Source organism: Oryzias latipes, chromosome 7, assembly GCF_002234675.1.
Source record: "Oryzias latipes chromosome 7, ASM223467v1".
In the NCBI taxonomy this organism is placed as follows: domain Eukaryota; kingdom Metazoa; phylum Chordata; class Actinopteri; order Beloniformes; family Adrianichthyidae; genus Oryzias; species Oryzias latipes.
In genome coordinates, this window is record NC_019865.2 from 23,039,653 (window position 1) to 23,054,717 (window position 15,065).

Sequence of the window (15,065 nt, forward strand, 5' to 3'; positions counted from 1 at the left end):
AAATCAAATCTTTAAGTTTCTTTGAAAGCTACAAATTACATGGAGTTCATGAAATCCAGAATTTGCATCATTTTTTCCTAATAAAAAGCAACTAATTATTGGTCAAAATAGCATCATGAATCAAGTTTCATTTAAATATACTATTAGAAATAGATTTTTTTCCCCCAGTATATGAAAAGCAAATGTTTGTAGATGAATTCCTAAAGATACATGGGAAGGTGTGTCCAAACTTTTGGTCTGTACTGTATGTATTTATTTTCAACATTTTCTTTAGGACTTCAATCTAAACCCCTATTCCTTTGCAGAAATCTCCTTATGCGACATTTTTCTTTAAATTGTCTCCTGGCTCCAGAATGCTCTCTTGTCTGTTCCACATCCAAACTCGGGATTCTTTTCTACATCCCACCCTTCCACTCATCCATCAAGCCAACAGAGCTGTGTGTGAAGAGGAATTTGGGATTCTGAGCTGAACTCAGCTGGTTTGTTTTCATTGTGAGGTTGCTCCTCCCTTAGCGTAGCCGCAGCTGCCAAATACGTCATGTTTTCTCACTTGGTGCCAAAGCCTGGAAAGGGCGGGAGGGGAGGTAAACGAAGAACCCACATGAGACATGGAGGTCAAAATGTGTGCTCTGCGTGTTAAACGTGAAATGAAAGCTAAATACCAGTAAATGTCCAAATCTTTGTTCCTGTGAAGAACTTAAAATGTCAATGTGGAAACCTGCTGCATATTTGATAAATGAGTAGGGATATGTTTTACTGGGAGTTTTTATGGTTGGTTTTGCCACATTTCTCATGGAGAAAATTCAATCAAGAATGTCAGGAATTTCCTTCATTCCATCTGTTTGACATGACGTTAGAAATCCAACCGTCTTGGGCACAGCATTACCTTCTGGCTGCTTTCCTCCTCCCTGTCCCAGGTGTTCAACAGGGCTCCGGTTGTGACTCTCTTCTCTTCTTGACCTCACCTCTTAGTAGTTTTTCTAACAATTGTCATACAGACACTTCTTCCCTTTCTTTTCCAGCAAACGACTAATTGTGTACACAATTCCTCGCACAAAGAACAGTTTCATTTTCTATTTAACCATGTAGAATCCACTGGGTCAAATTTGGCCACAGCTTTTTATTGATTTAATTAGTCGTTCATTTTTTTACTTTCTTATTTTTTGGCCATTGTTAACTGCTGTTACCTCAAATGAAGAAACAAAAAATAAATTCAAAGTAACAATTAAAACCCAGAAGAAAATTGCTCTTGGGTTCTGTGGGGGTAAGACAGATTTAGAAAAGAACCAGAAGAGTTCAACTGGTAACATGCAAGCGAGTCAGTCCTCATTCACTGTAAAACAGCCCAAACTCCACAACAAATTAAGCTTGCTCAGAGTTTGGTTTCCCAAATTTTTCAATTTAATGTCTAAAACAATTACACAATAAAGGAATTTTTATGATGTTCACTTTAGAATGGGAAATCAAAGACCTTCTTAAGTATAAGCTTGGCCTTTGTAACCCTTGTGCTATCCTAGACACTTCAATGTTGGGAGTTGGGGTCATCTTAGATGACCCCACCCTTACATTGACGTGTTCTCCCTACCATGACAAAGGTGGATAAAGGTGGAAAGATTTCATGTAATCCATGGACACCAGTGAAGATCACAAATCATTGAAGAAAAAAGGTTCAGCGCACTGTCTAGTGGGTCTAGATGACCCAGCTCCCAACGTTAAAGTGCCTAGGATAGCACAAGGGGTTACACTGTCAATGGGCAGGGATTGGAAAAAGGCCAGTGGCGAGCAATGATAGCGGGACAGACACGCTGGAAACAGTCAGGATAAATGGCAGGTGCCGTGAGTAGGTCAGCCTGGGACGGTCAGAGGCTTCCTGGAGATCAGCTTTTGTTTCTTCTGTCGTGCTGTCGAATGAGTGAAAATGTACCCGTTTAAATCAGAGAATAAACTCATAGTCCTTTGTGCAAAACCTTCAACTATGTCTGAAAATATTACCTAGAAACAAAGATAGCATAAGGAAGAAAAAAACATTCTTTTTGCATCAAAAGCAATGTCATTCAGTTAGAAGATTAGAAACTGACCTGCTCCATTTTTAACTCATAACTGAACATAAAGATAGGAGGTGATTTCCTAAAAACATTCAAATAAAAATCGTGTTTTACAAAGAGAGATTTGGCAAGTGGATTCCAACAATTTGCTGTAAAAAGAAAGAACAAAACCAATAAAAACTTTGCATACCGTGCCAGGAAATAGGATCTAGATCAATTGTCAAAATGTGTTGTATTGTGGTGATAATTCTCCTAAGCTGCAGACTCAGCAGGACTAGATTTTTTTTGTCTTCTTAGAGTAATGCGTTCAATAACTTCTCAAGCCTTTAAAACACGAATCAACTCTGTTTCTAAAGTTGTTTCCATAGCCACCTTAAAAAATAAACAATGGAAATGTCAATCGATGTTCCATCTGTTTCCTGAGCATTGCTCTGCATTGGTGTAGAGTTCCAAAGTTTGTAACGGGACACAATTTGGGAAAGAAATTTGAAGTGATGCAGCGGTTTACCCAGGCCGTAAATGAGTTTGTAGTTAGAGGAAATAAAAGCAAAAGCACTTCTTGGTGACTATTGATTCTCATAACAAGCAATCACATATTAGATTCAAATGAAACATTATAATTGCAGATATAATCTAAAATGATAATAGGATACAGTTTTAATGTAAAAAATATTATCAATATTTGTCATTCATAATGCAACTTCTCAAATAGTAGTATGCAAGTACAGCAATTGGTATTTACATGACAACAATGTACATAAAAGGCAAGAGACAAGCATATAAATGGATATGGTGGTGCTAGGACGCCCCCTGCTGTGGCCCTGAGATCTACTGACTTGTATCTGTGTAAAATAGAAATAAATGATCACTATGAAAGCATGATAAATAACTTTCATCTTAGATGCAGAACATCCAAGTCTAAAATTACAATTTTAAAAAGGAATTGTACATTTGTTCTTGGGTTTTTATTTATCTCTCAATTACTTGAAGTATGATTCAAGTCAATGTTTACTGAAATGATATAAGGATAATCTAAAAGCACTCTATTTTGTTTCTTGATTTTATAAGAACCAGATTATGGCAACTATGCAAAAATATAAATATAAATATAAAAGTAATAACCTGTAGTAGTAGGATTATATGAGTTTGCTTCTTTCCACTCCTTTTCAAGCAACAAATCAAACTCTTCTCGACATGATTTAATAAATAATGAATCTAATGTTTGTATTGTAGGCATTACTGCAAAAAAGTCTAAATACGATTTTGAGTAATTAAATTCTCAGGAAGATGGTTTAGTCTTCTGACATCTTTTTAATTTTTCTTTATATTCTAATGAGTCAATGGATTTATTGATATCTGAACTGGGTTTGATATATTTGTGTTTTTAATTTTTTTTATTGAATTATTCAATTAATTTTCATGCTTAAAATAAACCAAATCAGTTAAAAAAAAAAACATTTTTTTCTATATCAGATTTAACTGTTTTATGGAATCAACAAGGTTGCCCTAGATTTGTAAAACTGCATTAAAAAATACTTGATTTCTGGAAGAAACTCCCGAAATGAGGCAACTGATAAACCAGTGCAAACATATTTCACCCACTATTTATTACAGTGGCGAGGATTTCATCATTTGGTAATGGTTTCCAACAATTTGTGTACTTTTTAAATGATTTAACCCCTGTGCTATCTTAGATGACCCCACCCTTACATTGACGTGTTCTCCCTACTATAACAAAGGTGGATAAAGGTGGAAAGATTTCATGTAATCCATGGACACCAGTGAAGATCACAAATCATTGAAGAAAAAAGGTTCAGAGCACTGTCAAGTGGGTCTAGATGACCCAACTCCCAACGTTAAAGTAAATGGCGTATACTTATATAGTGCTTTTTTACCCACAAGGCCCAAAGTGCTTTACAGTCACAGTCCCAGTCACACACACATTCACACACTGCTGACAGCTCCGCTGCCGAACACCGGCACCAGCCTCCCACCAGAGGCAAGGTGGGGTTCGGTGTCTTGCCCAAGGACACTTTGACTCATGGGCGTGCAAGGCGGGAATCAAACCTGCTATCTTATGATCGTGGATCGACTGCCCTAAAGCTGCTTCAAGGACGCCCACATTAAATGCCTTTGTACCTCCTTCCAAAGTTCGGATGATCTTTTTATCATAATCTTTTTTTTTTAACGGCAGGATGATCTTATAAACATTTTTAAAATTGGATACATATTCTTAAATAATCAATGAAGTAGAAAAACATTGTACAGAGAACATTTAATAATGAATGGCCATGTGGATGTTTACAATTTGGAGAATCAACCTGAATGATTCAGGTTTCAGGGGTGTATATTCTTCATTGAGCCACTTTATTATGGTCTCATTTATTTAAGTGAAGCAGAACATAAGTAATTCATCACATGCTGCAATTACTATCTCTGAACTCTGGTATATTGATTTTTTGGAAAATATTGTGTAAGTTCATTTTCCTTTGAAAATCCTTTTTTACAACAAAGTTTATGATTAACTTTTTGCATAATGAACAATAAACTTCCTGTAGAATACTCACCGAAGTATGATAACAAAGCTTTGGGCATTAACCTTTTAATTTATCTATTTTGAATTTAACCCTTGTGCTATCTTAGATGACCCCACCCTTACATTGACGTGTTCTCCCTACCATGACAAAGGTGGATAAAGGTGGAAAGATTACGTGTAATCCATGGACACCAGTGAAGATCACAAATCATTGAAGAAAAAAGGTTCAGAGCACTGTCTAGTGGGTCTAGATGACCCAACTCCCAATGTTCAAGTGCCTAGGATAGCACAAGGGTTATATATACTTTTTCCCATTTTTACACAACACAACTCTCCACTACATGTATATTTAATTTTAATAAAAGTATTTATTTCCATGCATTTCTCATTAATGATTTAAATATTTTCATCTAACTTTGCATTTAATATTTCTATTTTAAATAACTGTTTTTATGCAGTGCATCTATCAAGTACTTAGGGGCAAGGGACAGCAGTAGGGACTGCAGTGACTTAAAAAAAAAGAAAAACAAGCTGCACCCCGACTTTTTTTCTTACATTTGCCTTTGTAAGCGATCAGTGGTTTAGTTTGGTTATGTTTTGGTCATGTTCTTAGTTGCCCTTTGTCAGTCACACCAGGGGGGTATTCCAGAAAGCAGGGGGGTATTCCAAAAAGCAGGTTATGCTAGTTCCCACGATAAGTTTGAGGCTAAGAAAGTTGATAACCTCAGCTTTCGGTTCCAGAAATGGAGGTATGTTTCAGGGTAGGTCAAGTTACCATGGCAACTCATGCTCTGAACATAACCTGGTCCGGAGCAGGTTTAGTTGAAGCTTAGTATGTTTACAGAGAGGTGAAGCAGCATGGCGTGTCCATTTGAAGATGATTTAGTGGATGAAAAAGCTCAGATAATACTTTTTCCACCATGAGAGGGTGATAAGACCACATATGGATGTTGGAAAGATAAACTTTTTTACTTTGATCTAACGTAATTATTTGCTACAGTTAAGATAAATCATTTTTTCACATCTAGTTTTCAGACAGTTATTTTCCTTTCGTTCAAATTAATTCAATTAAGTAGGTGTAACTTTGATGCTGCTGTTAGATCGGCACCGCAAGGGATTCTGGGATATCATTCCTTTTGCCTGTCTGGACGGATTTGGGTTTAAGTGTGGGTTTTTTACATAATGTGTTTAGTTGTATAGCTGTTTTACTGTGTTTGGCCGTGTTTGGCCGAGCTATTTTGTCCTACTATGCTTACGTCTCTGCACCATGAGTGAGAGTAAAGGATAGGATGATGAGTTTATATAGCACCCCTACCGTTAAGTGCTGTTTTGACAGCGACGGAAATTTCTTTAGTGAGTTTTTGCACTTGGTGCATTTTTTTTCCGTTCTTTTTATTGTTGTAAAAATGAGCATATCTGCCGGCTCAAACTTAGACATATGAAAGTTCAAAAAATATAAATAATTAAGATGGAAAAAAGATTAATGGAGTAATGTGACATTTAGTTAGATAAATACGTAAATTTGAGTTGTATAAACAATTATTGAATTTGAATAAATTTAACTAAATTATTTAAATTATTTTTCAGCCGTGTTACTTTTTTGATGGACTTATAATTTTTAACCGCCGTCATTAAAATCTCAGACTCCGTCTCACGTGTCGTGCTTTCTTTTTTTTTCTCCACGCGTTTCCATGGTGACTCAAGAAATCGGCGATCTATTGAGAATGTCTTTATGTACCGTGCGTTAACCCAGGGTTACCAAGTCGAGCGTAATTACGCCAACTCATATCCGGTCTTTTGGAACCGACATGCCCAGAGTAAGCAAGTTCAGGCGGATTTCAGCCAGAGTTCAGGCTCAAAGTCAGGCTAGTTTAAACATGCTTCCTGGAATACCCCCCAGGTTATGCTAGCTCCCACGGTAAGTTTGAGGCTAGGGAAGTTGATAACCTCAGCTTTCGGTTCCAGAAATGGAGGTATGTTTCAGGGTAGGTCAAGTTACCATGGCAACTCATGCTCTGAACATAACCTGGTCCGGAGCAGGTTTAGTTGAAGCTTAGTATGTTTACAGAGAGGTGAAGCAGCATGGCGTGTCCATTTGAAGATGATTTAGTGGATGAAAAAGCTCAGATAATACTTTTTCCACCATGAGAGGGTGATAAGACCACATATGGATGTTGGAAAGATAAACTTTTTTACTTTGATCTAACGTAATTATTTGCTACAGTTAAGATAAATCATTTTTTCACATGTAGTTTTCAGACAGTTATTTTCCTTTCGTTCAAATTAATTCAATTAAGTAGGTGTAACTTTGATGCTGCTGTTAGATCGGCACCGCAAGGGATTCTGGGATATCATTCCTTTTGCCTGTCTGGACGGATTTGGGTTTAAGTGTGGGTTTTTTACATAATGTGTTTAGTTGTATAGCTGTTTTACTGTGTTTGGCCGTGTTTGGCCGAGCTATTTTGTCCTACTATGCTTACGTCTCTGCACCATGAGTGAGAGTAAAGGATAGGATGATGAGTTTATATAGCACCCCTACCGTTAAGTGCTGTTTTGACAGCGACGGAAATTTCTTTAGTGAGTTTTTGCACTTGGTGCATTTTTTTTCCGTTCTTTTTATTGTTGTAAAAATGAGCATATCTGCCGGCTCAAACTTAGACATATGAAAGTTCAAAAAATATAAATAATTAAGATGGAAAAAAGATTAATGGAGTAATGTGACATTTAGTTAGATAAATACGTAAATTTGAGTTGTATAAACAATTATTGAGTTTGAATAAATTTAACTAAATTATTTAAATTATTTTTCAGCCGTGTTACTTTTTTGATGGACTTATAATTTTTAACCGCCGTCATTAAAATCTCAGACTCCGTCTCACGTGTCGTGCTTTCTTTTTTTTTCTCCACGCGTTTCCATGGTGACTCAAGAAATCGGCGATCTATTGAGAATGTCTTTATGTACCGTGCGTTAACCCAGGGTTACCAAGTCGAGCGTAATTACGCCAACTCATATCCGGTCTTTTGGAACCGACATGCCCAGAGTAAGCAAGTTCAGGCGGATTTCAGCCAGAGTTCAGGCTCAAAGTCAGGCTAGTTTAAACATGCTTCCTGGAATACCCCCCAGGTTATGCTAGCTCCCACGGTAAGTTTGAGGCTAGGGAAGTTGATAACCTCAGCTTTCGGTTCCAGAAATGGAGGTATGTTTCAGGGTAGGTCAAGTTACCATGGCAACTCATGCTCTGAACATAACCTGGTCCGGAGCAGGTTTAGTTGAAGCTTAGTATGTTTACAGAGAGGTGAAGCAGCATGGCGTGTCCATTTGAAGATGATTTAGTGGATGAAAAAGCTCAGATAATACTTTTTCCACCATGAGAGGGTGATAAGACCACATATGGATGTTGGAAAGATAAACTTTTTTACTTTGATCTAACGTAATTATTTGCTACAGTTAAGATAAATCATTTTTTCACATCTAGTTTTCAGACAGTTATTTTCCTTTCGTTCAAATTAATTCAATTAAGTAGGTGTAACTTTGATGCTGCTGTTAGATTGGCACCGCAAGGGATTCTGGGATATCATTCCTTTTGCCTGTCTGGACGGATTTGGGTTTAAGTGTGGGTTTTTTACATAATGTGTTTAGTTGTATAGCTGTTTTACTGTGTTTGGCCGTGTTTGGCCGAGCTATTTTGTCCTACTATGCTTACGTCTCTGCACCATGAGTGAGAGTAAAGGATAGGATGATGAGTTTATATAGCACCCCTACCGTTAAGTGCTGTTTTGACAGCGACGGAAATTTCTTTAGTGAGTTTTTGCACTTGGTGCATTTTTTTTCCGTTCTTTTTATTGTTGTAAAAATGAGCATATCTGCCGGCTCAAACTTAGACATATGAAAGTTCAAGAAATATAAATAATTAAGATGGAAAAAAGATTAATGGAGTAATGTGACATTTAGTTAGATAAATACGTAAATTTGAGTTGTATAAACAATTATTGAATTTGAATAAATTTAACTAAATTATTTAAATTATTTTTCAGCCGTGTTACTTTTTTGGTGGACTTATAATTTTTAACCGCCGTCATTAAAATCTCAGACTCCGTCTCACTTCCGTCTCAAGTGTCGTGTTTTCTTTTTTTTTCTCCACGCGTTTCCATGGTGACTCAAGAAATCGGCGATCTATTGAGAATGTCTTTATGTACTGTGCGTTAACCCAGGGTTACCAAGTCGAGCGTAATTACGCCAACTCATATCCGGTCTTTTGGAACCGACATGCCCAGAGTAAGCAAGTTCAGGCGGATTTCAGCCAGAGTTCAGGCTCAAAGTCAGGCTAGTTTAAACATGCTTCCTGGAATACCCCCCAGGTTATGCTAGCTCCCACGGTAAGTTTGAGGCTAGGGAAGTTGATAACCTCAGCTTTCGGTTCCAGAAATGGAGGTATGTTTCAGGGTAGGTCAAGTTACCATGGCAACTCATGCTCTGAACATAACCTGGTCCGGAGCAGGTTTAGTTGAAGCTTAGTATGTTTACAGAGAGGTGAAGCAGCATGGCGTGTCCATTTGAAGATGATTTAGTGGATGAAAAAGCTCAGATAATACTTTTTCCACCATGAGAGGGTGATAAGACCACATATGGATGTTGGAAAGATAAACTTTTTTACTTTGATCTAACGTAATTATTTGCTACAGTTAAGATAAATCATTTTTTCACATCTAGTTTTCAGACAGTTATTTTCCTTTCGTTCAAATTAATTCAATTAAGTAGGTGTAACTTTGATGCTGCTGTTAGATTGGCACCGCAAGGGATTCTGCGATATCATTCCCTTTGCCTGTCTGGACGGATTTGGGTTTAAGTGTGGGTTTTTTACAAAATGTGTTTAGTTGTATAGCTGTTTTACTGTGTTTCACCGTGTTTGGCCGAGCTATTTTGTCCTACTATGCTTACGTCTCTGCACCATGAGTGAGAGTAAAGGATAGGATGATGAGTTTATATAGCACCCCTACCGTTAAGTGCTGTTTTGACAGCGACGGAAATTTCTTTAGTGAGTTTTTGCACTCGGTGCATTTTTTTCCCGTTCTTTTTATTGTTGTAAAAATGAGCATATCTGCCGGCTCAAACTTAGACATATGAAAGTTCAAGAAATATAAATAATTAAGATGGAAAAAAGATTAATGGAGTAATGTGACATTTAGTTAGATAAATACGTAAATTTGAGTTGTATAAACAATTATTGAATTTGAATAAATTTAACTAAATTATTTAAATTATTTTTCAGCCGTGTTACTTTTTTGGTGGACTTATAATTTTTAACCGCCGTCATTAAAATCTCAGACTCCGTCTCACTTCCGTCTCAAGTGTCGTGTTTTCTTTTTTTTTCTCCACGCGTTTCCATGGTGACTCAAGAAATCGGCGATCTATTGAGAATGTCTTTATGTACTGTGCGTTAACCCAGGGTTACCAAGTCGAGCGTAATTACGCCAACTCATATCCGGTCTTTTGGAACCGACATGCCCAGAGTAAGCAAGTTCAGGCGGATTTCAGCCAGAGTTCAGGCTCAAAGTCAGGCTAGTTTAAACATGCTTCCTGGAATACCCCCCAGGTTATGCTAGCTCCCACGGTAAGTTTGAGGCTAAGGAAGTTGATAACCTCAGCTTTCGGTTCCAGAAATGGAGGTATGTTTCAGGGTAGGTCAAGTTACCATGGCAACTCATGCTCTGAACATAACCTGGTCCGGAGCAGGTTTAGTTGAAGCTTAGTATGTTTACAGAGAGGTGAAGCAGCATGGCGTGTCCATTTGAAGATGATTTAGTGGATGAAAAAGCTCAGATAATACATTTTCCACCATGAGAGGGTGATAAAACCACATATGGATGTTGGAAAGATAAACTTTTTTACTTTGATCTAACGTAATTATTTGCTTCAGTTAAGATAAATCATTCTTTTGTTAGAATTTTTTTGTTAAAAATTACACGTAGTTTTCAGACAGTTATTTTCCTTTCGTTCAAATTAATTCAATTAAGTAGGTGTAACTTTGATGCTGCTGTTAGATCGGCACCGCCATGGATTCTGGGATATCATTCCCTTTGCCTGTCTGGACGGATTTGGGTTTAAGTGTGGGTTTTTTACATAATGTGTTTAGTTGTATAGCTGTTTTACTGTGTTTGGCCGTGTTTGGCCGAGCTATTTTGTCCTACTATGCTTACGTCTCTGCACCATGAGTGAGAGTAAAGGATAGGATGATGAGTTTATATAGCACCCCTACCGTTAAGTGCTGTTTTGACAGCGACGGAAATTTCTTTAGTGAGTTTTTATACTTGGTGCATTTTTTTTCCGTTCTTTTTATTGTTGTAAAAATGAGCATATCTGCCGGCTCAAACTTAGACATATGAAAGTTCAAGAAATATAAATAATTAAGATGGAAAAAAGATTAATGGAGTAATGTGACATTTAGTTAGATAAATACGTAAATTTGAGTTGTATAAACAATTATTGAGTTTAAATAAATTTAACTAAATTATTTAAATTATTTTTCAGCCGTGTTACTTTTTTGACGGACTTATAATTTTTAACCGCCGTCATTAAAATCTCAGACTCCGTCTCACTTCCGTCTCAAGTGTCGTGCTTTCTTTTTTTTTCTCCACGCGTTTCCATGGTGACTCAAGAAATCGGCGATCTATTGAGAATGTCTTTATGTACCGTGCGTTAACCCAGGGTTACCAAGTCGAGCGTAATTACGCCAACTCATATCCGGTCTTTTGGAACCGACATGCCCAGAGTAAGCAAGTTCAGGCGGATTTCAGCCAGAGTTCAGGCTCAAAGTCAGGCTAGTTTAAACATGCTTCCTGGAATACCCCCCAGGTTATGCTAGCTCCCACGGTAAGTTTGAGGCTAAGGAAGTTGATAACCTCAGCTTTCGGTTCCAGAAATGGAGGTATGTTTCAGGGTAGGTCAAGTTACCATGGCAACTCATGCTCTGAACATAACCTGGTCCGGAGCAGGTTTAGTTGAAGCTTAGTTTGTTTACAGAGAGGTGAAGCAGCATGGCGTGTCCATTTGAAGATGATTTAGTGGATGAAAAAGCTCAGATAATACTTTTTCCACCATGAGAGGGTGATAAGACCACATATGGATGTTGGAAAGATAAACTTTTTTACTTTGATCTAACGTAATTATTTGCTACAGTTAAGATAAATCATTTTTTCACATCTAGTTTTCAGACAGTTATTTTCCTTTCGTTCAAATTAATTCAATTAAGTAGGTGTAACTTTGATGCTGCTGTTAGATTGGCACCGCAAGGGATTCTGGGATATCATTCCCTTTGCCTGTCTGGACGGATTTGGGTTTAAGTGTGGGTTTTTTACAAAATGTGTTTAGTTGTATAGCTGTTTTACTGTGTTTCACCGTGTTTGGCCGAGCTATTTTGTCCTACTATGCTTACGTCTCTGCACCATGAGTGAGAGTAAAGGATAGGATGATGAGTTTATATAGCACCCCCACCGATAAGTGCTGTTTTGACAGCGACGGAAATTTCTTTAGTGAGTTTTTGCACTCGGTGCATTTTTTTTCCGTTCTTTTTATTGTTGTAAAAATGAGCATATCTGCCGGCTAAAACTTAGACATATGAAAGTTCAAGAAATATAAATAATTAAGATGGAAAAAAGATTAATGGAGTAATGTGACATTTAGTTAGATAAATACGTAAATTTGAGTTGTATAAACAATTATTGAGTTTGAATAAATTTAACTAAATTATTTAAATTATTTTTCAGCCGTGTTACTTTTTTGGTGGACTTATAATTTTTAACCGCCGTCATTAAAATCTCAGACTCCGTCTCACTTCCGTCTCAAGTGTCGTGCTTTCTTTTTTTTTCTCCACGCGTTTCCATGGTGACTCAAGAAATCGGCGATCTATTGAGAATGTCTTTATGTACTGTGCGTTAACCCAGGGTTACCAAGTCGAGCGTAATTACGCCAACTCATATCCGGTCTTTTGGAACCGACATGCCCAGAGTAAGCAAGTTCAGGCGGATTTCAGCCAGAGTTCAGGCTCAAAGTCAGGCTAGTTTAAACATGCTTCCTGGAATACCCCCCAGGTTATGCTAGCTCCCACGGTAAGTTTGAGGCTAGGGAAGTTGATAACCTCAGCTTTCGGTTCCAGAAATGGAGGTATGTTTCAGGGTAGGTCAAGTTACCATGGCAACTCATGCTCTGAACATAACCTGGTCCGGAGCAGGTTTAGTTGAAGCTTAGTTTGTTTACAGAGAGGTGAAGCAGCATGGCGTGTCCATTTGAAGATGATTTAGTGGATGAAAAAGCTCAGATAATACTTTTTCCACCATGAGAGGGTGATAAGACCACATATGGATGTTGGAAAGATAAACTTTTTTACTTTGATCTAACGTAATTATTTGCTACAGTTAAGATAAATCATTTTTTCACATCTAGTTTTCAGACAGTTATTTTCCTTTCGTTCAAATTAATTCAATTAAGTAGGTGTAACTTTGATGCTGCTGTTAGATTGGCACCGCAAGGGATTCTGGGATATCATTCCCTTTGCCTGTCTGGACGGATTTGGGTTTAAGTGTGGGTTTTTTACAAAATGTGTTTAGTTGTATAGCTGTTTTACTGTGTTTCACCGTGTTTGGCCGAGCTATTTTGTCCTACTATGCTTACGTCTCTGCACCATGAGTGAGAGTAAAGGATAGGATGATGAGTTTATATAGCACCCCTACCGTTAAGTGCTGTTTTGACAGCGACGGAAATTTCTTTAGTGAGTTTTTGCACTCGGTGCATTTTTTTTCCGTTCTTTTTATTGTTGTAAAAATGAGCATATCTGCCGGCTCAAACTTAGACATATAAAAGTTCAAGAAATATAAATAATTAAGATGGAAAAAAGATTAATGGAGTAATGTGACATTTAGTTAGATAAATACGTAAATTTGAGTTGTATAAACAATTATTGAGTTTGAATAAATTTAACTAAATTATTTAAATTATTTTTCAGCCGTGTTACTTTTTTGGTGGACTTATAATTTTTAACCGCCGTCATTAAAATCTCAGACTCCGTCTCACTTCCGTCTCAAGTGTCGTGCTTTCTTTTTTTTTCTCCACGCGTTTCCATGGTGACTCAAGAAATCGGCGATCTATTGAGAATGTCTTTATGTACTGTGCGTTAACCCAGGGTTACCAAGTCGAGCGTAATTACGCCAACTCATATCCGGTATTTTGGAACCGACATGCCCAGAGTAAGCAAGTTCAGGCGGATTTCAGCCAGAGTTCAGGCTCAAAGTCAGGCTAGTTTAAACATGCTTCCTGGAATACCCCCCAGGTTATGCTAGCTCCCACGGTAAGTTTGAGGCTAAGGAAGTTGATAACCTCAGCTTTCGGTTCCAGAAATGGAGGTATGTTTCAGGGTAGGTCAAGTTACCATGGCAACTCATGCTCTGAACATAACCTGGTCCGGAGCAGGTTTAGTTGAAGCTTAGTTTGTTTACAGAGAGGTGAAGCAGCATGGCGTGTCCATTTGAAGATGATTTAGTGGATGAAAAAGCTCAGATAATACTTTTTCCACCATGAGAGGGTGATAAGACCACATATGGATGTTGGAAAGATAAACTTTTTTACTTTGATCTAACGTAATTATTTGCTTCAGTTAAGATAAATCATTCTTTTGTTAGAAATTTTTTGTTAAAAATTACACGTAGTTTTCAGACAGTTATTTTCCTTTCGTTCAAATTAATTCAATTAAGTAAGTGTAACTTTGATGCTGCTGTTAGATTGGCACCGCAAGGGATTCTGGGATATCATTCCCTTTGCCTGTCTGGACGGATTTGGGTTTAAGTGTGGGTTTTTTACAAAATGTGTTTAGTTGTATAGCTGTTTTACTGTGTTTCACCGTGTTTGGCCGAGCTATTTTGTCCTACTATGCTTACGTCTCTGCACCATGAGTGAGAGTAAAGGATAGGATGATGAGTTTATATAGCACCCCTACCGTTAAGTGCTGTTTTGACAGCGACGGAAATTTCTTTAGTGAGTTTTTGCACTCGGTGCATTTTTTTTTCCGTTCTTTTTATTGTTGTAAAAATGAGCATATCTGCCGGCTCAAACTTAGACATATGAAAGTTCAAGAAATATAAATAATTAAGATGGAAAAAAGATTAATGGAGTAATGTGACATTTAGTTAGATAAATACGTAAATTTGAGTTGTATAAACAATTATTGAGTTTGAATAAATTTAACTAAATTATTTAAATTATTTTTCAGCCGTGTTACTTTTTTGATGGACTTATAATTTTTAACCGCCGTCATTAAAATCTCAGACTCCGTCTCACTTCCGTCTCAAGTGTCGCGCTTTCTTTTTTTTTCTCCACGCGTTTCCATGGTGACTCCAGAAATCGGCGATCTATTGAGAATGTCTTTATGTACCGTGCGTTAACCCAGGGTTACCAAGTTGAGCGTAATTACGCCAATATTCCAGGGGCCTGTTTC